General features: G+C 46.1%; 1 long non-coding RNA gene across 2 annotated transcripts in view; it reads left to right on the forward strand.

The window, feature by feature from the left end:
* The window catches only part of LOC138923288 (uncharacterized), a 43,580-nt gene extending 35,370 nt beyond the window's left edge, over positions 1 to 8,210 (forward strand). Inside the window, exon 5 of one of the 2 annotated variants that reach the window (XR_011436732.1) lies at positions 1,980 to 8,210. This is a non-coding gene — a long non-coding RNA (uncharacterized lncRNA). The remainder of the gene's footprint in view (positions 1 to 1,979) is intronic. The other variant, XR_011436733.1, reaches the window with a different exon arrangement.
* Positions 8,211 to 25,756: the final 17,546 nt, after the last annotated feature.

Genomic DNA, 25,756 nt, shown 5'->3' on the forward strand with positions numbered 1-25,756 from the left:
TTCTCACTTTGACTCCCTACCTAACTGCTAAGTTCCATAAGGTCTAGATTATCCCCCGACACAAGGAGCCGTTGCTCTGGGAGGGACCTAGCACTGCCCTGCCTAAGTCTCTTTTCTCATCCGTATCCTAATGTATCCTCTCATGCCAAGGAGACAACCAGGAATGAGACAAGCTTTTCTATAAGAATGTCCAATGTAGCATTCATTTATCATAGCAAAGGCCAGAAACAACATAAACATTCTACAATAGGAGAATGGCTAATTAATTATGGTACTTCCATAACATGGAACCCTAAGTAGGCTTTAAAGAAGCATATTAATGGCACAGAGAAATGCTCCTAATATAACGGTGTGTAAATAAAAAGCAGAAATAAAGCAGTGATGTAACTGCATGCATAAATGTGTGTACACACAGAGGTGATTGGAAGGAGATAAATCAAAAGGTTAAAAATAGTTAACTCTCAGTAGTGGAATTTTGTGGGGGTTTCTTGTGTTTTTTCCTTGTCCACATTTTCTGTACCTTTCCAAATTTTCTACAATAACTCCAGTATTTTATAATCACGAAAAAGCAACACACCTCGAGAAGGTGTGTGTATATCATTCATGGTTTATGACGAGAAAATAAATATTCAGATAGTTGACTGGCTCTCAGACTTGAATGTGCACCAAAATCATCTGGAGGGCTTGTTAAAACAGAGATTTCTTGGTACTACCCCCAGAGTTTTCGATTCAGTAGGTTTGGGGCAGGGCCCGAGAATTTGCATTTCTAGCAGATTCTCAGATGATGGCAATACTCCAGTTCAAGACCACTTTCTGAGAACAACTGCTGTAGGTGTTTCCAGCAGAAGGAGGTTTGATTTTAAGCAGAAAGAGGTATTTCAAGCAGGAAGAGAATTAAGTGTGAGCAAAATTGTTGGCTGTGCAAAAGGAAGGTAATCTAGTGCAGCTGCCACCAGCTTCCAGGTTACACTTCTACAGCCATGCTTCCCAGATCCCCAAGGTGCCACTCGTATCCAGGCTCAGGAAACCGCCAGAAACTGCCACTGACTTCATGGCTGCCGCTTGACCCTGAAGTGGTGGCTGATGGTAGAACATGGAGTCCGCTGCTGAAACTCACATCTGGGCAGTCCATGGGTCTGCCATACTTCTGCCAGGGAAAGAAGAGCCCCTTTTAAACTGCCTTCCAAACCTCCCTGGAGTGCTTCTCGACTGTAGGCGAGGGAGAGTGGGATGTAGCTCCCAGGCTTCCAGCCCCTGAGAGCAGAGCTGTGACTGGGAATATCAAGCGGGGGGGGGGGGGGGGGGGGGGGGGGGAGGGCAAGGAGGAGGAAGAAAGAAGTAGGAGTGCACATCACATTTGGGTGTGGAATTAAGTGAATTCAGCAGCTGTGGAATGGGAATTGGTACTAGCATAACTACATGGAGGGGGGGATAGCAGGGAGCAAGGAGGTGTTGGCGCCAGGCTAACAGCACAGAAGGAATTCAGTTGTGCGGACAAAAAGGTGCACTGGAATCAGATCCAAAATATGTTAGAGAAACTAGCGGGAGCTTGGACCCACCCGGACGAGACAAATTCTGACTTGGAGTTTGTGATTGGAACAGAAGTAACAAAGTTTTGTGGTTCCTCCTGCCTTATTTCTATCCTGTGCCTTAAGTGAACTCAGTTTAGTGAGTAGATAAAAGTGCTCTTAAAATTGTGAAACACTCTATAGTTGTAAGGAGTCATCATCTTTCTTTTTTATGCCAAGGTGGCCATCTAAGAATTACCACTGAATTATCAGAAGGCAGGGGCAGGGCTTCCTCCTGAAAACCTCTGGGCCACCGAGGGAGGTGAAGAGGTCAAGGCGGGAAGGACCCCCGTGGCTTCCTCGCCTCAACCGTCCTTGAGAATAGCTGTGCTATGCTCCAGGCTGATTGGAATTGCTTTGCAACTGTACGTTTACGGGCAGTAAAAGCTGTGTTTTCTGCTCTCCTTACAGAGCAGCAAACTGAGGTGCTGAGTCTCCAAGTGGATGAGCAGGAAGCTTCAGGACTGGATTTCCAGGCAGCTTGGGCCCGGGGGGGAATGTCTTCTAAGCATGGAGGTATTGCCTGGGAAATGAAGGGAGATCTGGAAAAAGAAAAATAGCAGGAGGAAGCCCGGAGTGTTCCCAAAGAAAGCAGGACAAGGAGCCCTCGAAGTCAAATGGCGGACTGTTTCCTACCATTATTGATCAAGGAGGCTTGGAGAGGATAGCAGTGGGGCCTCGGATAAAGTTCCCCTGGCTTTTCTCCACAGTGCCCATTTCCTGCTCTTCTCAGCATCAGTGATTCAGTCTGATCCCCTCTTCTGTAGCCAGAGATGCTGCTGAAGCTAACTATATGCCTGTAATGACTGAAGAGGACCATTGGGAGCAGGACTGATTGCCTGGACTTGCAGCATCCTTCAGACTCCCCTGCAACCATCCTTAACCATCAGATATCACTGAAGCACCAACGCCTCATCCTCCAGGCTGTCTCTGAGGGTAGCACCTCAGCCGGCCAGGGGCGCCTCAGAAACCGACCCTTTTCCACCCCACACTCTGCTTTGCTGCTGCTGTTACTGTTTATTTGCTTTGCTGCATTTTGCTTTGTTTTCTTTATTTACTGGTCCTTGCTGGCTTCCAGCAATAGAGCAAGGCACCTCTCCATCCCTCCCTCGGCTCCTTTCCCCAAACGCAAATGAGGACTATGTCTGGCTTCTGCCCTCTGCCCCACGTCAAGGCTCCAGTGAGGCTTTAGAGGCCACCCTGTCTCAGCTCTCGCTTCCCCAGTCAGGGAGGCGAGGCAAGCCCAGAGCCGCTGAGGAGACCCAGGTGTCTGCCAGCTGCAGGCCACCATAGGGACCATCTTTCCTGGAGTCACTGGGGCACATTCTCATTTTGCTCTTGCTCTTGTCAACAATAGCTTGTGGGCTCTGGATTGGCCTTTCCTCACAAGAGAGTGGTAACAAGCACTGCTCAGGTGTGAACTTTGGGAAGAAAAAGCAAAAGCAAACTTTCACGCTACCTCTGGCCCAAACACGACATGCCTGGTGATCTTCCCCTCTGGAGTTTGGGCCTGAAGCTCTAGCTAATATCAGACTGCTCTCTTGCTCTGCTTTGTCCCTGGGGTGTTGCGGCTGCATGTGGCAGTTGATGAATGGCTCAGGGACTGTCTCTGGGCCGTCTGGTTCTATATAAAATCACCTATGTCCACTGAACTTGCAATCCTGACCGCTCATTTTAGGCAGTGAGTGACTTTTTGTGTTGTTCTGAAGAAACTTGTACCCCTTCGTGCCTGCCCCACCTTGCATGTTGTTTTAGCAGCCAAATTGCGTTGTCTATCACACATGACTGATGAGGTGAAAATTACGGGCAAAACATTCTGCTTGCTCCTCTTGTCCCGGGGCTCTTGCAGAAACAGATATTTCCTGAAGCAAGTGGGGACATTTTCCTCCCCAAGGCATCAGAGTTGCTGCCTTTTACACCTGGGCACATCCGAGGGTTTTCCAGGGCTGGCTTTTTTAGGCAACAGCATTCATGGCGTGTCTCACGGATTTTGAAAAGGCTACAGAGTAATATACAATCTATCTAGACATTTAAAAGGCATTTTTAAAATGCCAAATGTCTGTGCTCCGTCTGATCGGGTGAGCTTCTGCGCTTCATTTCCACTTTAACTCCGTGGGGGAGGGTTCCTGTGGAAGCCACCAGCACACACAGAGAATGGAAACTTGGTGATTATGCGTCCGTTTCACCGCAAGAAGATCTGGGCTCGTGTGGCCAACGAATTTACAACCTGTCCCTAATTTATCTGCATTTGGGGAACTGATCATGGACAGCTACCCTGAACGTGGTTGCAGGATGACGTGCTCAGAGGGAAAGCTGTGCTGAGGATGAGAGGGGACTCAGGCAGCACACAGCTCCAGGAGGAAACTCGAGAGTGGGAAAGAAGTTGTCTGCTGGCTGAGGCTCTTATGCGCATTGTCAGTGGGCTATTTTCCAGGATGCCATTTTCCGTTTCTGATACTGTGTGTGCTTTGCTACGTTATCCCGACATTTGCAAATGGTTTCCGAGTCCAGCATTCGGTACTATTTTACGCTGGGTGAACGTGGAGCTCTAAGCAGGCTCAGGCTGAATTTGCAAAGCTGGCTATGAGTGTCTGTAATTTGGTGGTGGATCTTTTTATTCAGCAGGCAGGCTGTCTTTGGAATGCTTAATTCATAAAGAGGCAGAGCTGTTGTTGGTTTTAGTACCCCACAGTCCAAGATAACTGTGGATCCAAGAAAGGGCACTTATTATTCAAAGACCTGGGGATCTCCAAGTTTGGTTTCTGCCTCGGTGCCCCAATTTTGGTCTGATAACCTCAGTCATATATTTTCTAGATATTTCCTAGATTTGGTAGTTATATCCAGAGATACAAACTATCCATAGATATATAACTAAAAGTAATGACTATACATAATAGAGGAGAGAGAGAACTGAAGGATGAAAATAGGGGAGCAAGAGGAATAAGACCAAATATTTTAACCAGCCATGTAATCCATCAACAGTCATTGATCGATCAACCGTTTATTCCAAAATATTAATTGGGTATCTCCGTGAGCCAGGCACCACACCAGGTACTAGGAATGCATCAATGAATGAGACACTGTCCTACCTTCTAGAAGCTCCCAGTACAGTCGGAGAATCCGAGAAGTAAATCAATGATTATAATACGCAAAGATAAATGCCAGGATGGGCAAGTTCAGGGAGCTGTGGGAGCACAAAGAAAGGATCCCTAACATATTTGGGTGGGGGAGGAAGGGAGAAGTCAGAGGAAACTTCCCAGGCCAGGTAACATCTGGGACTTCTGAAGGGGAGAAGGTAGACAGGCATCGCTGAGGAATGGGCGTCAGTCAGGTTCATGACCCTCTGTGACGCAAAGAATTAACTAGAAGCAGAAGATTAAATGTCAAACAATTAGCTTGGTGTTACTGGAATGCAGAATTCGACAGGAGTCATCAGGAAGGCTTCTCAAAGGATTTGACGTGGATCTTAGAGTATTGGAAAGGTTTATCCAGGTAGACAAAAGAGGGAAAGGCCCTCTAGTTAGGGCAAAATAATTTACAGGAACAAGAAAGACAGGGATGCTTAGGGGTCAGTATGTAGAACATGCATGCAAGAAATATTTATTGAAAATGACACAGTTCTATAGGACACACAAAGTAATCTAAGACACACTTCCACCCTATAGAGCAGAGGTCAGCAAACTGCCTGTGAAGGGCCGGATAGTAAATACCGTAGGCTTTGTGGACCATGTGGAACTGGCCCATAGGCTGTGGTTTGTGGACCTTGGCTCTAGAGACTTACACTCCTACTGGGAGTACAAGATAGGTTTGCGAATAATTATAATGCAAAATGAATTTCCCTGGAGTCTTGGAAGGTAAGTCTAATAATGGGAACTGGGCTCAGGTTATGGAGAGCTTTGAACACCAGGCTCAGTGTTTGCATGTCATCTTGCAGGTAAGCAAGGGATTGTCTTTCGGAAGATTAATTTTGCAACAAGGTGCAGAACGGATTGAAGTGTACAAAGCCTGGAGGCAGGGAAATTGTAAGAACTCTACAGCAGTACTCAAAGCATCAGGAGAAGAATGCAGCTTCTGCAGTTCGTAGGGAAAATGGAATGGGAAAGACAAGAGCAAGAGACATTTCGCGTTGTTCAATAACTGGATAAGAGGCCTAAAGGAAATGAGGGAATGAAAGATGACCTCACGACGGCAGATCCAGGTGGCTAACTGGTGGCTCTGAATGAACAGACACAAAAAGTTGGGAATAGAGAGTGATTTGAAAGGTCAGATTTGTTTAGCTGTAATATGCATTACATATTACATTGAGTTTGAGTTGATAGTGCAGCATCCACACAAAACTGCTGATCTAAAATACCAGAGGGAGAACTCATAAATGTGGCCAGGACTGCAAAAGTAGAATTGTGGGTCATCCGTGAAGAACCATTAGCCATAAAGGTTAGGAAGATAAGAACAGTGCGCGTCAGTGGAGAGCAATTAGGATGCTGGGTATTGCCTTAGATGTTTTAGTGTTATGTGCTTTTATTGCTCCTACAACCCTCTGAGGCATATATTGTTATCCTCATTTGACAGATGAGGAAACTGAGCCTTAAAGAAGTTAAGTGATTTGCCCAAAGTCACACAGTTAATAAGGAATTAAACCGCAGTTAGTTGTGTCTGCCCCATCAGGCTGTGCTCGTGGCGTCAAACTACACTGCTTCTTGGTTTGGGGGCTTCTTCTCAGGGTCCAGAAGCATTCTTCCCCACCAGGCTACCAATTCAGAGCCCACATTCACACTTGGGTTCCCAATGTATGTGGAAAAACACCCTCTTTCTTTTCTTCTCCAAATTAACCCAAAACCCAGATAGGCACTGCTCACACCCTTACCCACCCACTGCACATCTGACTTCCTCCTTGGTGGTTTCCTCACCCTCTTCTGTCAAAAAGGAGACCCAGGGACAGCCAGAGTGGCTTAGCCCCAGTCCCCCACTTAGGGGTTTAGCATCCAGACTTCACAGTAATGACCTCTTCCTACTTCACCTGCTCTGGCAGCAGGGGCTGCTGTACATCTTACCCGTGCTCCTTAATGTCTCAGCTCCCAGTGGCAGATTGCACAAAACGGCCACAGTTCTTCTCCTTCCTGCATCCGTTCCCCTGTGATGTGACTTTGAAACTTCTTCCATCAAGAGGTAGTGTCTATTCCCCACCCTTTGGATCTTGGATCTGGGCTGTCCTTGCGACTTGCCTTGGCCAACAGAATGTGATGGAAGTGGTATTTTGCCAATTCCAAGCCTAGGCTTCAAGAAGCCTTGCCTGCATCTGCTAGCTCTTTGCCATGTAACAGCCTGTGCTAGCCTGCTGGAGGATAAGAAACTGCATGGACCAGAGATGAGTAGCCTCTTTTGTCCCAGCCAAGTCCTAAGACATGTGAGAGAGCCCAGCCAAGGTCAGAACCACCACCCAGCCAACAAGCAAACACACAACTGACTGTGGATGCCTGGGGAACCCCCACTGAACCCAAACTAAATTGATAACTTACAGAATCTTGAGCTAAATAAATGGTTGCTTTTCTTTTTTAAACTACTAAGTTTAGGGGTCTTACAGCAGTATCTAACTGACACACTACCCTTCACACTAAAACTTTAATGATATCTGCATTTGAATAGCCATCAACTGGCCACATTTTACTCTAGAACATCCTGGATTTCACATTTGAGGCCTCAGAGCTTCACTGGCTTGCTTGTGGTTCTATGAGTTAGTTCCAGAGCTGAGAACAGAAGACAGAATCAAAGTAGCTGTACCTCCAGCCACAAGGAAGCTCTCCGTCTTAGATGAAAGGGCTCTAATTAAAAGGCAGGAAGGATCAGTTACCTCTTAGAGTTCACTGCTAACAGTATCTGAAAACCTGCCTGTCAAAGTCGCTTTGCTTCTGACTATTCATACATCGGAAGACTAATTAACTGTGGCAAGTTGACCACTGGAAACCATTTTCATAAGGACGACAAGATGATGGATGGGTCCGTGCTGTTCCAGTGTCGTTGCTAAAAAAGATGTGACGAGTCCAAGTTCCAATTACTTAGATGCACACACAATACAGAGGTCTTTTTAAAGCCACAGAGCTCCATTGCAACGGACTGACATGTGTCACCTTTTCTGTGTTTAAGGCCCACGTTCATGGGCCAGTGACATACTGCGCTATGCATGCTGGGCCTTCTGTGTCTGGCAGCTGGAATGAGACCCAACGATATCTTGTTGTTTCAGGGCTTTAAATAACAAATGGGAAGTTTGTGCAATAGAAAAACGCAACCAAAAGCGGTATTTTCCCATTTCCAGAATGGGAAATATACGTGCGTTTGTGTGTGTGTGTGTGTGTGTGTATCATGCCTAATGCTGCCCCATCAATTAAAAACTGCATGCCACGACTAGCCTTCCCTCATCACCACGTGGCCTTTGTGTCTTTGTTGGGATGTGTTTGGCCAGCCGTTGGTCTCATACTTTAGAGCAGAATTTGGAAAATGAGTCTCAAAAGGCCTTAAATCCGGGGTCAGCAAAAGTTTTCTTAAAGGGCTAGGTAGTAAACATTTTAGTCTTTTCAGGCCAAGAGGCAAAAGCAAGTATATTATGTAGGCGTTTATATAACCATGTAAAGGGTAACTATTCAAAAATGTAAAAACCATTCTTAGCTGAACAGCCATGAAAAATTAAACAGCTGGCTGGATCTGGCCCATAGGCCATACTCTGCCAACCCTGCCTTAAACAAACAAAATTGTTAGATTTCTCACTAGGGTTATACTTCTGCAGGAAAAATTCCCTTAGGTTCAGAAAATTTCTCTCAGGTACAGAAAATCTGATCACAAGAAGTCTGAAAAATAAGTTAATATAAAATTATATGTAGTAATATATTATAATATGTATAATATATATGTTAATGTACTATATTACATATTATGTTAATATATAATATTAATTAACATAGTTAATATAGTAACAATAAATTATATATAGTAATATATTATATTAATTATTATTTCTTCCAATTAACATCAGAAACCAGGTTTTTCTTCCACAAACGAAAGCTGAAGCTCCCTGTTTGGTTTTTGGCTCCTGATGTCTCACTAGCCCGCAGCTGCCGACCCCTCCCAGTCTCATAAAACAGTGCTGCTTACATAAAAAATGTAGAAAGACTTTGATTTTTGTTATCTGAAGTGGATGGACGGGAGAGTTTTAGAGTCCCTTATTTGGTCATCTGCTGACTTCTAAATGTCTTTTCTACGAGAAAACTGAATACTCTGTTGTACTAGCATATTTTGTTTAAAGTGTTTAATAATATACTTTCACGTGATGCCAGAGTCAAAGCTACACAAGGACGTATATTCTGAGAGATCGTGCTCCCACTTCATTCCCACCTTCCCTATGGATAGTCCTGTGGATGCTTCAGGGTTTCTTTGTGTGAACACAAGTATAAATTCTTGTTTGCCTCTTTTTATCATCCAAAAGGTAGCCTACTGTATACACTATTTTGTACCTTGCTCTCTCTCTCTTTTATTTATTTATTTATTTTTTTTGCACCTACAATCTATCTTGGAAATGTTTCCAGTACATAGAGATGTAACATGGATTTAAGGCAGTCGAAATTAAGCGGATTTATTTTGTAAACAGTTTCTTGAGATGTTTTAACTTCATGGGGGTAGAGAAATGAAATCATCTCAGTTTTTCCAAACTATCTCAAACTCTGCTGAGTCAAACCCCTTTTTCTCACTGGACTGTAGCTCCCTTAACAACATTTCAACCTGATTCCAATACTTGACCATTACTTCTGGTTATGAAAAGTCACTCTCAGTTTTTAAGAATGGTTAAAAAGCTTACTCCACACACTGTCTCATGGACTTAACTTGAGTTTCTAGAAGCTCAGTGAGGAGCAGTCATCTGCTGGCAGGAGGCAGGGTGTCTGTACTCACACTCTTCCCCTTTCCTTTTGGTGTTGGGGCAAGAACAAGGAAGAGGGGTAGGAATTTCTCCTTATGCTGCTGCCATGGACAAGCTGTAGCCCTTCTCTGGAGTCAGTCATTAACTGCTCATCTGGCCCATTGCCTGAGGGCTTAAAGTAGATAGATGGTAGTAGTTATTTTAGGCAGTGGTGGTCTGTATCATTAGGAATAATATGTTGTTACAGGAAGCAGAAAACCCAAATAATAGTTGCTTAAGTAAGAAAAGGGTAATGAGAAGTCTAACAGTAGATAGTCTGGAGCTAGTATAATAGCTCCACAATGTTGTCAGTGACTTAAGTCTGCTGTCCTTAGGGTTTAAGCCACATCCTCCTTCTCACAAAACAACTGCTGGAGCTCCAGCCATCTCATCCAAGTTCCAAGAAATAAGAGAAAGCAAAAAGAAGAAATAATTTTGTCTATAATAGGAAAGAAAACCTTGCCAGAAATCCCCAGCTGGCTTCCACTCATTGGCCAGACTTGTTTTGCTTGAAAAACCTGAGCTGTAAGAGAAACTAGGCAATATAGTTTTTAGCCAGGCATATTGCTTCCTACAAAAGAATGGAGGGGGTTCTCTCAGTAGGGAAGAAGTAGACAACAGTCTCTGCCACATGGCTCCTTACAAGATGCAGCCGCATTTTCCAGCTGTCCACCAACTCGTGTCCTTGCAGCATTCTTCTGTTATCCATGCATCTTGCAAACTGGTAACTCTCAAGCTCATATACCGTCCACCATCCCCGCCTCCAGAGTCCACTGGTGTGTGTAGAATTCACCTTCGGTACTCCCCAGGGACCAGAAACCATAGAGCATGCCCTCGCTCCCCTCTCTGCCTGGCCATCCTGCCAGCCCAGCCATCTCTCTGCTGCCTCTTTTCCCAAACCCCAGCTCTGCCGTTCTGCAGGCTCAGCAATTTGCAAACAGCTCAATGAAGGGGAGTAGTTTGGCCAGCCCCATCCTTAGAGGGGACTATTCAGGGAGTCACTCCTCTCCTCTCACAAATGCGGCACTTCCCTAGCCTGCCCAAGTCCTCCTCATATATTCCCTGAGGGGTGGATAGCAGGGGGTGACTGTGACCTGTCACGATCATTGGTGCTTTCCCAAACTCAGATCGTCATCCATTTAGAGCCTTGTATTCCCAGTCAGGCTTTCGATGAAACTCTGGAGTCACCAGAAAATCCCCCTTGGCTCCCAACATCCCGTTATGCTTTGTGTAGACTTTTCTCTCCCTTGTCCTCCGCTCTGCTCCTCACCACAGACGTCCCCTCACCCTCCCTGACGGTGCAGTTCTCAGATTGACAGACTATTCCGACCTCCGGGTCTCATTATTCTTTTCACAAGTATTTCTAACCACAGAGGCATCAGACATAAATGCACAGACACACACACTACGTCCACCAGAAGGAAGCTGTGTGGCTAAAATCCGGTCCGGTTAATGGGTTTGAAGCAGTTGTGCTTTGAGCCTCATTGCTTCTCTCCTTCTAAAAGATTTGGGGTAATAAGTCATTATTAAGCTAAAGTAATCCATGTCACAGATAAAATGCCTAGTTTATTTTCTCCTGCATTCTGAACTTTGTTCAATGCCTGTGGGATACGGGAGCTCTGAGAGGGCCCAGGGGTGTGTGTGTAAGTGCTGGGTGCGGCTCTCAGAAGCAAAGACAGCAGACTCTCAAGGAGTCTTTCCATCATCTCGCAGCCTGTGTCTCCAGGCCCCCTCTTTCATCCTCTTCTCCTGCTGCCTCCCCACAACCTCCTTTCTCCAGGGACAAATCATCTCTACCTCAGTCTTTCATTCTTCAGCCATCACAGCAGTTTAGGCTGTTTTTATACCACGTTCCACAAGAGAACACTATTTTCAGCTCTGCAAGATGGAGGCCCAGCTCTCACCAGAGCGACCAGTTCTAAGAAGCGTTCCTGGCCAGAGGGCTTCGTGGAGGCAAATCCATCTGGAGACCACATAAGGAGTTCTGGTGCAGGCCAGGCCTGGCTGACCCATCATTGCTCCTGGGCCCCGGAGCCCACCCTGGTCCAGCTCAGCCCTCAGGAGAAGGGTCTAGAAAGAGGTCTTGCTCTTCTCTCTGATCCACAGCAACCTGGAACTGCAGACCAGGATCAAAGCTTACGTATTGTCTGTTACCCCTACTGGAACGTAAGCTCCGTGTGTGCAGGGACTTTTGCTTGTTGAATCCCTTACTGTTGCCCCAATGCCTAGGACAATGCTGTCACACAAATGCACAACAGATGCTTGTTGAATGAACGAACATCGGCCCCAGACCAGAGAGCCTTGGGACCAGGGTGGTGCTGCAGCCGACTCAGGGCTTGGGCCTGGATCCTCCCACAGAGAGATCAACTGGAGCAAGTTCAGAACTGACGAGCTCCACTCAGGTGTGCACACCAGGGGCTGGTCCAGAATCCTACAGCAATCCTGGAGCTGGGATCGCGGGGCTGTGCTCGTTGCTGTTCCATCTGTGCACCTCTGGTCCCAGGACAGAGTGCAGAGGCCAGCTCCTTCAGACCAGCATCTACCACCTGCCGTGACTGGACTGTGGGGTTTCTCTCGTCTCTTGGCTCATTATACCACGTCGTCACAGCACACAGTTTCTTGTTCTGAACAAACGGTTCATTTTGCTTTTTAAAAAGCGAAGATAATTCAGTTCACTGATCAGGCTTCCAGATGAATCAGTTGGGCATTGAAGATGGTTTCATTATTGTACTAAAAAAAAAGGTAGGAAAAAAAAGACAAGACTGAAAAGAAAGGCTTATGTGGTTGACAGTTTGGAGCACTGCTTTTCTGAACCTTTAGAAATTTTTCCTGAGAGGCTTAATGCAGCCAAGCCTGGAGTGGAACATGTGCTTATCTGCGATCTCAGGCACCAGGCGGCCCGATAAATCCAGCCTAGGTTCAGATTAACACTGTCCGCGGACGGGCCTCCTGGTCTAATCTGTAGTCAGAGGGGTAGCCAAGCATCTTTTCATCGGGACCACTGCTGACTTTCTTTAAATTCACAGTGTAGGACCAAAGGAAAACTTTAAAGCTGATGTCATTGGACTTTATAAGGTGAAAAGCACCCATCTCTGCTGAATGGAGAAAACAAGGATTTGCATGAACAGCCGAAGCAGCACCCAGAGGACCCCCAGATTTTCTTAAGCAAGGTTCATTCCCATTCCCTGAAGAGCTGCTGCGGAAAGTGTTCAGCATGGAATCTGGAAATTACCTGAGACAGGTAATTGTTGCTTTAATGGAGGATAAGCTACTTTGGAATTTATTTTCTTAATGTTTAAAACCCTGCAGTAGCTCCCTGTTATGGACGGAATTGCATCTCCCCCAAAATCCATATGTTGAAATCCTATCGCCCATGTGGTGGTATTAGGAGGTGGTCATTAGGTTTGGACGAGGACCTGAGGGTGGAGCCTCCATAATTGGATTAGCGTCCTTATAAGAAGAGAAACCAGAGGTTCCATTCTCTGCCATGTATGGATGCACGTAGCAAGAAGGCAGCCAAGTCTGCAAGAGAGGAAGAGGGCTCTCACCAGAACTTGACCATGCTGGCACTCTGACCTCGGACTTCCAGCCTCCAGAGCTGTGAGAAATAAACATCTATTGTTTAAGCCACCCAGTCAGTTTGTTTGTTACAGCAGCCTGAGCTGACTAAGACACTCATTTCACAGGCCAACATCCACCTACAGGCTGTGAATCATCTCCCTGCTTAATCTCTCCTCATTTTCTCTGTTCCAGCCCACTTGCCTCCTAGACACACCAGCATACTCCCACCTCAGGGCCCCGCATTGGCTGCTCTCTTGCCGGGAGTGCTCCCCTCCAGGTACCCGCAAGGCCTGGCTCACTCCTCAACATCCCTCAGGTCTTTACTCGACGGCCCCTTCTCAGGGAGGTCTTCCTCAACTCCATCTAAATCACAACAGTTGCCCCTTATTGCTTATCCTCTTTCCTGCTTTATTCTTTCCATAGCATTTATATATTTTTTCTCACTTAATCTTATTTATTGTCTATCTTCCTTACTAGATCATAACTTTCATAAGGACAAGTATTTTTGTGTTTACTGTCATATCCCCAACACCTAGAAGAAGGCTTGGTACATAATAAGCTCTCAATTCATTGTTTTTTTAATTGAATGAATGAATGGGTGAATGAATTTAGCTAATCTTGAACTTACCTAAATCTGAGGTCTCAACTTATCTATACACATTGTATAGTCTCCGTTGTGTTTGCAAAGTATTTGCTCTCTTCCATGCAGAACTTCCACAGGGTTCCAAGGCTTGCTCCAGGTTGCTGGTTGAAAGGCCCAGATGGGAAGCATGCTAGACTCTCAACAACTCAAGGCAGGAAGGGTCAAGAGGAAGCCAGGTCTGGACAGTTGAGAGCGTGGGGAAGTCGACAGAGCAAGCGCCCAAGATGACACAGCACTCTGGACTCCCCTGGGCATCTGAGCAGGAGCTGGGCACAGCAGCAAGCAATTCAGATGTCAGTCAAACGCTCAGGCAGGCTGTGATCTTACTTCCACAAAAATCTGTCCACATTTGATAGAGCCTAGCCTTGGAGTCAAGGGCAGAGTTCGGTCCCTAGGGGAGGAAATTGACCAGAAGGATGGAAGGTCTCAAGGCCTTAGACATGCAGTCCTAGAAGAGTAGGGACAGAGAAGAAATCAAGAGCCTCCAAAGTGGTCCAGCCCAGGACCTAGGGGACACGTCACTCTGGGGGTGCTCAGAGGGACTCAGGCCTGCACTAGGGGAGGTTGGATCTGGCTGCAGTGGGGGGACCTGTGAGGGACAGGAGCTGAAGTCTCAGCTGGTCCCTGGGCCCACACTGGTTGGAGAGTGAGAAGTGACAGCCTCCTTTTGTCATGCTTGCTCAGGAAGTAAAATAAGTCTAGAATGGGGCGCAGACGCCCCATGGATTTAGCTGTGAGAAGCTGAGAAAGGCAGAGGAAAGAGGGTGAGCTGGGGTCATTGATACCACTACAGCTGTTCTAACATTATTATCATCTGGTCCCTAAGGGAGGCTCAACGAACGGCATTCCACATTTCTTCTCTCAAGTGTTGCTTCTTAACAACGCTCTTGTCATTTCACTTTCTTCTCCACTTATGGTGCCCTATTCTATCTGGTGGATGAATTTAAATTCACTGTTTTAAATACCGTTGCTTTAATGAAAGCTTATCCAGGGTCCAGGGGACTTACCCATCCCCCAGAGTCAGAGCTAACATTCCATTCAGAGCTCAGGCTGGTGGTGGTGGATTAATTAATTCTGCCTCTAAAGAAGAGAAAGAAAAACCCTGGTCTCTCTTTTAGAACCATGATAAACTATTTTATTTTTTTGTCGGTTTTATCAACTTTTTTTTTAAGAGCTGGGCTCAGCTTTATTGGTTTTTTTCCTGTGCCTTTTCAAGTAAAAAGAACTTTTATTAACACTATTCCTTGCCTGTTAAGAAGCTGGCTTCTGTATAGGATCTTCCTGGAAGGCCCTCTAATGATAGATAGCACCCCAGTGCAGTCCTAGGTTTGCCATTGGCTGTCTTGGTCACAGAGCTGCTCTCCCAGATGTGACAGGTCTGTCCATATGGATAAAGCTACAGGTGTTTGGAAAGCGAGTGACAAAGAACAGAAAAGAAAACATTTCCCAGGGTTCTGCTTCTTTCAGTGGATCTGTTTCTTAATCTGGGGCCTATCAAAAGAAATGATGCTTTAATCATATTCATTTTACAGCTTCCAGGTGCCCTACTCCAATTCCAATGTCCAGGGTACCCTTTGGCCAAGCTGCTCACAAATATCCAGCCACTCTCCTAACACTCTTTCTCTCCCTGTCTCCCACATCTCCTCCTCCAAGGAGCTCTCTGTTTTTAACTCTGTTTTCCAGGGAAGAAGATCAAACCCTGAATTGGTCATTGCTTTTCTTGAGTCACCAAAATTTAAATGGGGCCTGGACTTAGGCTCATGTTCAACCCAGGTTCCAGGGACCAGCTAGGATAGCTGCCCCTGCCCTTCCAAGATCCCTTCACTACAGCCAGAGTCAAACTCTTCTCTGACCTGCTCCCTGCAGAGTGGCATGTCCCCTAGGTCCTGGGATGGACCACTTCAGAGGTTCTTGATTTCTTCTGTGTCCCTCCTTTTCCAGGGCTGCGCATCTAAGGCTTTGAGACCTTCCAGTGTTTTGGTCAGTCTTCCTCCCCAGGAACTAAATTCTGCCCCTGACCTCCTAGCACCATGCTCCTGGTCTCCTTGAAGCAATCAGGCTCATCGCAGCCGTTGGCCTTGGCTGATGTGGAGCAGCCAGGCTTGGGGCATGTTCCCCAAATGCCCTTTTCTGCATCAGACCCCCTCCTTTCTCCTGGCCTCAGCGGGAAGAAACACTGAACAGTACAACCTGCTTCCCACTGTCTTCTTCTACCTGCCCGGCCGCTCGGTCTCCTGGGGTGGTGCCTGCTGGAAACAGCCCTTGCCTTTCTGAAGAGACATTTCTGCTACTTCAGCCTCCTAGGATAGAATCCTCCATCTCTTTAATTTTTTCTGAGCAAACCGAAGCCAATTCCCAACCACCTTATCTCTGTTGCAACTTCGCATGGCTTTTCAAGGTGCATTTTATGGTTATTCACGGCAGAGAGTGCCCCCAGCTCTGTTCCCGGCCCGCCCCCCCCCCCCAACATCCCCCAAAGAGCCAGGCTTGACAAAGTAATTCTGAACAAGTCTGGCACAGGCTCCTACCGGCAGGAAGGGCATCAGCGGTTCAGATATAATACAATAAAAACCACCAGCTTGTTTTCTCCCTGGTAGCCTTGTAGCTAAGTGCTAATGGTGTCTTCTGCTGAATTGATTAGGTCTATTGGCTGGGTTTCTAATACCCAGGAGTTCTGCAATTATAGAATACCTGCTGCTTTTCCGTCTTTCTACCTAATCATTACATAGCTCCTTAAGTCAAGGTAGGACGTTTCCACCCACTGCTCTATTTGGAGGTGAAGAGACTAAGGTGTTTCACATAAAAAGCCCATGGCAGAAACAAGCCAGTGACCTTCTGGGATCCACTAGGACGCTCTACCCACAGTCCTCTGCCACCAGGTTACTTTGGTCAGTCATCCTGCCCCCTGCTGAGACTCCTCAGAGCACATGTGATCACGCCATAATGCAGCTGGATGGATCAGGTCCCTGTCTTCCAGGCTGGCCAGTGGCCTATGAGGTGGCTGGTATGAAAACATTGCCAAATAAGGCTGAGCCCATCACATGTTCTCTCGGGGAGTTTGAACTCAGAATACACAGAGGAGGGCTCCGTTTTCTACAGGAGCTGCAGACTGCAGAAGCAAAGACAGAGTACCTGAGGACATAAAGTTGGGGCTGGAGCACAGAGCCTGCCTGCGGCTGCGGCTACATAATAAACCCGGCTGCCACGGGGCAGAGTTCCTGAAGGTGCTCTCATGTAGATTGTGGGCTCTTCAGCCTCGGGGCCATTTGAAGTTTCTGTCCTCCTGATTTTCTCATGAAGCCTCACAGCCAGCCCTTGTTACTAAAGATAAACCGACCACTGCAATCTGAATGAACCTAGCAAACATAATAACCACGTTGACAATAAAAAAACAGTCAGCATCGGCGTTTTGTTTCCTAATATATATTTCATTAGAACCGTGGAAGATGTTTTAGAATTATATCATGACTTGCACTTTTAAAGTGTGCAGGTCCAAATCCCATCAGCCTTCCTGAATTAAATCATAATTGAATAAGTTAGAATAGTTAATGTATGTGGAAGCAGCTGGTACAATGTCTGGAAGCTAGGAGGAGTCCAGTAAAGGTAAATTTTTAATTTTGATATTGAAACTTATGATTGACACATGATAGGCAAAATTTGGGTCAGAGTTTCTGGAGGAAAGATAGTGGAAAGTTTCCCCAAGGAGGGCCTGGTCCAGGTGCCTCAACCTGTGGGAACTTCCAGGATGCTTTTAGGCACAGGACAGTGGATGCTGCACCATGACATTCAGCAGGGCTGAGCAGCCAGGTGCCAGAGCTTCAGACAAAACACCTCCTTAGTCCCTGTTGGCTCCTCTGATCCATTTTTCTCTAGGACAGGATTGAAACATAAGCAGGGGAGTGGATGACGGAGACAGAAACAGGGAACATTCAAGAAGGCTGGAGCCCGGTCCAGGCTGTGGCAAAAAAGACAAAACAGAATCCCAGGTTCCAAGGGGAATGTTATGGGCTGAACTGTGTTCCCCTAAAATTCGTCTGTTGAAGTCTCAACTCCCAGTACCTCTGAATGTACCCATATCTGGAGCTAAGGTCTGTGAAGAGGTGATTAAGTTAAAATGAGGGCATCAGATGGGGCTCTAAGTCAATAGGACTGATGCTCTTATAATAAGAAAAGGAAAAACACCAGGGATGCATGTGCACAGAGGGATCACGATGTGAAGGGCCAGCAAGAGGGCGGCCATCTGCAAGGCAAGGAGAGAAGCCTCAGAGGAAACCAACCCTGCCACACCTTGGTCTTGAACTTCTAGCCTCCAGAACTGCGAGAAAATAAATGTCTGTTGTTTAAGCACCCAGTCTGTGGTGTCTTGTTATGGCAGCCGGAGCAGACTAACATAGAAGGGGAACAAGAAATGAACAAGAGTGGGATGAGCTAGGCCAGATGTGAAGACTGGTGGGAATGACGATTCCCAGCAGGAGATTATTATGCTCTTACCTCATATTACGGATGAAGAAACTGAGGTTCTAGGAGATGGAACCACTTCCTCAAAAATCACAGAGCTCACAAATGCATTTAAAACCAAAGGCCATCTGACACCAAAGCCCAGGCTCTTCCCACAGCAGCACGCTGCCCATGGCACAAATTATCCAGAGCCGCCCAAATGTGTGACCCGGTGAGCCCTCTTAACTCCCCTTAGTACTCCCTGGTGTGGCTCAGCGTTAGATCACGAGTGCATTTGGTTTATTTTAGATGCTCTTTTGCAATTATTCCAATTATCCAGCTCTGTTTTTTCTTCTGCTCACACCCCACATACAGTCCACCAAGAAGTCCTGTGGGAGCCAGCCTCAGCAACTCATCTGGAAGCTCACTCTCTCTACCGCTACCACCTTGGTCTGAGCCACCAACCTCACAGCATTTCTGCACATCCTGGATTCCCGTCATAGGACTCCATGCCCCACTACAGACACAGATGGATCTGAAACCCAAGTCGGCCCATGCCACGTTGTGCTCCAGACACTGCCATAGCTCCTCCTTCACTCAGAGTAAAGTCAAGTCTCTGAATACTCTACAGGGTCTTAGGTGGCCTGGCTCCATTTCTCTCTCTGGTGCCCCACTCTCTCACCCTCACTTGCTCTCCACTCCAGCCACACAGGTCTCCTCACCGCTCCTCAGCACAATCCCCTTTGTACCTGTGTCCTGCCCGTTCCTCTCCTAGATGTCCACAGCTGACTCCTTCACCCCCTTCAAGTCTTTGCTCACACGTCACCTTCTCCTCGGGACCTCTCCCTCCCCAGCTTTCTGAATACCCCAGCTTGCCCCCAACTCCCAGTCCCACTGAACCTACTCTAGCTCTTCTTTTTCACATATAATCTCCTGATATGTCTTATAATTCACCTACTTATTATGATTTATTGTCTGTCTCCCTCCACTATAATGAAATCTCCATAAGAACAAGGATCTTTGTCGGTTTGGGTCACTGATGTTTCCCAAGTGCCCAGAACAGTGCCTGGCACACAGTAGGTGTTCACCAAACATGCCTGGCACAGAGTAGGTGTTCACTGAACATTGGTTGAAGGAATGGAATGAATGAATGGATAGGGAGCTGATAGGGTCCTAAAGTCACTGTGCTCACCTCTCCCTGGGCCTGCCTGGGCGCAGCTGCCATCCATCATTCCTTTTGTCTACTTCTAGGGCAGGAGGCTCATATGACTTGGCTCCTCTGTTCCTCTCCTTAAATTCCTCTCTCTGGGAGGAACCTTCTGTGCTCTGTGTGTGTCTCAATGAGCTCTCCCAGCCCTCCAGTTCTAAGTGCAAAACATTTCACCCTCGCATAAGGGCAGCTCTCAGTTCTCTCGGTTCTACACAGAATGAAGACTTGAAGCATCTGAGACTCCAATCAAGGGATGATGATACAGTGCAGATCCCAGTGTGCATTAATGAACAGAACCCCCCCACCACTGCGATTCTTGTCACTGCCGTCAGAAGTGGCTAATGGTGAACATCGTTAGAATAACATAGGCCTAAAACTGAATGTGGGTTAATGTTCACAACAAGAGGAATAATTGGTTTCTCCACAGACATTTACACTTAATTTCTAAGGCTCATTATTTATTATATTTTGTCTTGTTTAGGGCCCCTGGTAAATTGTTTGCATTTAACAATGTGTTTGACTCTCACAAGTCTTGTATTTCATACTCCAGAAGTCAAAGCAACACCTTTGATCAAAGTGGAATGTTTTAATTAAATAACCATAAAATTCTCCTCAGGGAAGCACGTACACCCAAAAGCACAGTTAGCAGATTTTCTCATTGTTCTTTTTCAGTTCTTGACATTGATCCAGTTTGGTCTCTATCCTGCTGTAATGTATGCATCCTAAGCCCAGTGTTGTCCTCTTCACTCTAGTAATTGGACCAGTGATTGCCAAGCCTAGGTCATCATCAAATCACCGTGGGAGCCTCCTGTGAATGAGGAGATCTGGAAGCTCTGATCCAGAGTGCAAGTGATGGGGCCAGGAATCTGCTCCCTGGAAAAGCTCATGGGTGCTGCTGGTGCAAACCAGATGTGGGAACTAGTGCGTTAGTGACTTACTCCAAGGAAACTGAGCAAAGCACTTCACACACAGTGATATTCTTTCCAAAATATGCAGTGACTTGAAGAGAAAGAAGGAAACTGAGAACTACTGATAGTGACTGAGCATTTGATATGGAAGCTCCAGAAGAATAAGGACCTTTTTGTCAAGTTCTTAATTGGAGCTCTAGTTCTTCTCACAGTACCAGAAACACAGTGAATGAGAAATCAGTTGAAATAATGGACTTCCTCCTGCTGATCATTTTACATATAATATTCATTTAACTTACTCCTTACAAAAACCAGGTGAAGTAGGTGCTAGCAGCTCTATTTTACAGTTGGACATGCGTACTAACATTCTGAGAAGTTAAGTAAGTTCCTCAATTTGCTAGAAAGTTCCTGAGGAAAGTTCGGAGCTCAAGTTTTCTTAGCTCCAGAGAGCTGGTCTTGCACAGCCCTGCAGGGTGGCACAGTGGGTGGGTCACGGTGGGTTCAGACTGTGCTAACTACTGCATTTTCTGGCCTCATCCTGCTGCAGTAACCAAAGGCCTCTACCCTGCAGGTCTTCCTCCACTCACCTCCTCCAAGACCCATCCTGACCCCATCTCCATCAGAAAGTAGGTTCTAGAATATGTCACACTGCCCTGACTTAGGATTCTGCTATACTCAGTGTAGCCCCAACCATCCACATGTTTACAGACCTGAACCCTCCCTATCCTATTTGCTTTCTTCAGAATCCCTGCCAAGAGGCACCTCTCTGTAAGACCCGACTTCTCCTGGGCCCATTGCTGGAATTCTTGTCTCTTTTAAATGGCGCCATGACAACTTGCCTGGCCCTTCTTAATTCTCTTTCCTAAGCTTTCCAGCCTGTGTCCTTGCACCTCTTTCCACACCTTCTCCCTATCAGATTCCACGCATGTTCAAGACCTCATTGGGTTTCCCTTGGCTTATTGTTCCATATTCCTAAGTGGTCTCCTGGCTTCAAGAATTGTTCCATTCTCCAGGCATCCCCCAGCACAATCTATGAAAGCACACATTAAGCCATGTCACTACCTTGTATAAAACCTTTGAAGGGGTCCCCATCACCTACTGATTATAGTCTCAGCTCCTTAGAAGGGCACATCTACCCTTCCATGAACTGGCTCCTATCTACTTCTCTAGCCTCATTTCTTATATGGAACAAGCCCTGCTATTTCCACGTCTTTGATGTTCTTTCTACTCCTTCTGCCTAGAATGTCCCCACCATTTTAAAAATATAACCCTATGTGTGTGTATATTAATGAGATCCTACTATACTGCCTGCATTATTTAGTGATTCACTTTTTTTAATGGAGAATTTTCAGTGTCAGTACATATAGATCTACCTTATTTTTTTGACTCATCCTCCAAGCGTCAGCTCACCTTCTGCAGAAAGTCTTCCCTCAGTTCCCATCCTAGGTTGAATACCTCTCCTCCACGCACTCATAGCAACCTCAGCAGATTATGCTGAAGATGAAGTTGTAAGTTCCTCAAGGGCAGGGCCAACTTTTGTTGATTGCTGAGCCTAGCATCATGCCTGACACATACTTGACATTCAAAAAATGTGTATTGATCTAATTGCACTGAAGCCTGATGGGAACGCCACCCCTACTAGGGAGCCCAGCCCTCCTTCCACCTGCCTGACCATCAGGATTATAGCTTACTGGAGACTTCTGGCCACCCACTCACCAGATCAGGGTATCAAGGCATCAAAATAAATCTGGAGCTGGTGTACCTCCTTGCCTGTGGAGGTATAGAGCATAGGCTTTTCTCCTGCAGAAGCTTCATGGGCAAGAGGTGCCATCCGCTTCCAGTTTTTCCTCCCCATCAAATCCTACCCAAGTCCAGTATGACTTTAAGCCACATCCTTCACACAGGCCAGGCACATGGTACTTCTAGCCAGGGTCACATAGGTAGCAAGTGAGCGTCACATTCACAAAGGACCAGGAAGACAATGCTGGTGGATCAGCATCCTCTCCCCATGAACAACAACTTTAAAACAGATTCTCTCTTGAGAGAGGGTCAAGAACTTCGTTTCCATATACTCATAACAGTACATTAATATGGCACCCTGCTGAGTAAATATGTCCCAATTTTCTTGCATCACAGGAACGAAAACTCCAAAGGACTCCTAAAACTCCCAGCCCCTCACAGTCCTGTCACTCCTGTGCCCTGATTCTGAACAGGAAGGATGGCAGTGAGGAAGAGTGTTTCCTTGCTGCTGTGACACTCACTCTTCTCCTGCACTAACATCTTAGAGTCATAAAGGCACATTGTCTTTTGAAGGCTTGTCTGATCCTATTTCTTTGGAAATTGGATTAAGTTCTTTACTGTGTATTACTGATATTAAAAAAGAATGAATTCACATCTTGCAAACACAGCAAAAAGCAATCGCTCCCATGGCAAGGAAGTCATTGGCCAGCATCCACAAAAGCCCAATTTTAACTTTCAAGCCCAGTCAGCAGGCAAACATGCTGGCTGGTGGCAGGGTCAGCCCCAGGCAACACTGTGAGCTTGGTAACGTGAGCCGTCAGTGTCCCAGGTCTCCCTCTTTTTCTCTCTTTTGTCCCCATCCCCTTTCAGTGCCTCTTTGACCCAAACACTCTATCTTCTTCATCCTTCCAGGGCTCTTCTGTCTCCTAGAGCAAAGAGCCTGGACGGGTGTTCACATGAAGTTTGGGCACAGAAGTGGCAGGACCGTGGTGAAATTGATTTATAAAATGCAAGACAAGAATAACAGCAATACCTTATATATTCACTATCTGCTTTGCCAAGCCCTCTTGTCTTTGTGGCATAGGAACTCTTGTTAAGTTCTAGCCCCACCCCTCTCTACCTCTGGTTTCTCTGCATTTTAGAAGATGATCCTGGAGGTAGGGAATGACAAAACAAAAGATGAAGAAATGAAGGTTAAAACATCCAGGCTTTAGGGGAGTACCGATCTGCGGTAGAGCCTAGAGAAGAGCTCTGGGTAGCTAGCTGCACTCCTCAAATTGCAAGAAGGCAGGACCCCGAAATTTGGCCCTTTTGAGAAGTTTAAGCAATAAGGATCAATAAAAGGGTGAAAGGAGCATGGGCTACTTTGGTGTGACATTCCCATAATCTAAATGGGATTATCTCCCCTATTAGGAGAGTGATTAAATAGTATGCATGGATTAAGAGAATAAGGTAGATCTACATGCACTGACACGGAAAATTCCCCATTAAAAAAAGCCAATCACTGAATAATGTAGGTAGTATAGTAAGATCTCATTAATACACACACACCTATGTACACATTGACCACATCTATAAGTAAAATACGTACATGATAATACATGACAAAGGTCAGGATGGATTCATCCCAAACAAGCAATAATGGTCACAGAGGAGGAGGGGAGTGAGATTATGGGGATAGGAGGTTAAGGGGGATTTTCATTGTTTATTCTATTTACTTCTGCATTTTTTGACTTTGGGTTTACAAGGAATATGCATTGATTTTGTAATTTTTTTTTTTTACAAAAACAGAAAGATCTTCCCACATCGAGAGAAATTAAACTGGTGTGTGAGTAGTCAGGCATTTTAGGAGGGAAGTTTGGATGGTGGCATGATGGTCAATCCCCCAGGATAGTGTCCCCAAGTGACTGGCCATAAAGGAGGCTCAGGTAAGCTGAGTACTGTCTGTAACCTACACACCCACACTGTGCCCAGAATAAGACCTTGTAACTCCGAGGCTGGAATAAGAATTCCAGCTAGAACAGCTTGTTCTGTATCTGACTGGAACACCAGACTCCAACTGTTCCTCTTAATAGAATTCACCCTCAGAGTCAAGGAATAAAAATATTTTGCACATCTTGCTGTGGCACCTGGATAAACACACACACATACGCATAGTTACCTGACTAACGATCTTGCTTTAAGATTGTTTTCTCAAGGAGCATGGGAGGAAGGTTATCAGAGAAATTGTAGCTTCACTTAGGAAAATGCTGTCAGTTTTTTAATCAAATGTGCAGAAAATATCAATTTTAGAGTGTACATGTCTATTTCTTCCTTATATCAAGTGCAGGTGAAAATTCTGGTTGACGGCCCTCAAGTGTGCGCCTGTCAATCTTGCCGTTTACATGGCATCTCCATCTCGGCTCTCCCTGTGAGGCTGTCTCCAGGTGGGGTCTGAAGCTTCTACACCTCTGTGAAGGGTATTTGGCCTGAGCTATGGCAGGGTCTGAATCTCCTCCTGTTCCCTTCCTAGAGAGGAGAACACATGGCTCTCCACACCCTGCAGGATGAGGCTACTTATCCCCAGTGTGAAATAATTTCTGAAAAGTTGCATATTTCCCTCCTGACAACCCAGCACAGTCTACCTATTGTTTCTCCTCCTCACTTTGGGTAGCCACTGGCTGGAAACATGAGCGCCCTCTTGTTAGAGTCTTGCCCTAGGCAGTCCAGAGCCCTGTAGTGAGGATCATTGTAATGGGGTACCCAAAGAAGATGGAGGGAGAGGTCTTCCCTGGCTGCAATGAGGGGGGAGATTTCTATGCAGATTTTACAATGATAGAGCCAACTAGAAGTTGGTCTGCTTTGTATTATCATCACGCAATCATCAGTCCCAAATATCGTCAGGGACAAAATACTCATCCCTACCAGGATAGACCACGCATGCCCATGGTACAACAATGCCGGGAGCCTCATAGCATGCTGTGGTCAAGAACGCGAGGTCTGAAGTTAGACACCCAGGTGAGAGTCCTACGCCTACCGCTTATTAGCTCTGTGAGCTTGGCAAATTACTTAACATCTCTGAGCCTCAGTTTCCTCTACTGTAAAATGTTAATATGATATTTATAGGGTCATTGTGAAGATATAATGAAACTGTGTGGAAAATCTTGATCAACTATAAAGTGATATAGAAAAGTCTTATTGTTTATAGTTAACATGAGGTTTGCACAGGAGACTCCCCAAATAATACGGCCAGTGTCTTCAATTTTCCACACTTTTACACGTTTTACTCTCTTTATGCAGTGCCTACCCACTTCTATACTTGTCCCTGTCACCCTCTCATTCCTCTTTATCTCTGCAAATTGTATCTTTCACACCACCCAGCTGCCATTTCAAAACAAAGCCACATTTCCCTTTTAAATCCTAATTAAGTTGGCCAATGATACCTAATGAGGTATCAGATGAGATCTGTCTTCTCCTGGATTTCCCTCTCAAGGATCCCAAAGGATCACGTGATCTTCACATCCTCATGAATCAGTTCTTCTTGCCACATACCTGCTGTCACCCACCAGGAGCTCAGACATCCCCTCAAGGCTCAACTCTGCCACCATGAGCCAGGGTCAGCCCTTGAGTCCTGTGGCTGGGTGAAGCCTTGGTGCTGCTCAGAGTCCCACTGGAGCACTAGCAACCCCACACAAATGCAACCCCACACTGAGGCTCCTTCTTTCAGTGTCTAGCATGGGAGGGCGGGGGGTGAGGGGGTAGCACTCA

The sequence above is a fragment of the Equus caballus genome, chromosome 2 (genome assembly GCF_041296265.1).
Source record: "Equus caballus isolate H_3958 breed thoroughbred chromosome 2, TB-T2T, whole genome shotgun sequence".
NCBI lineage: Eukaryota > Metazoa > Chordata > Mammalia > Perissodactyla > Equidae > Equus > Equus caballus.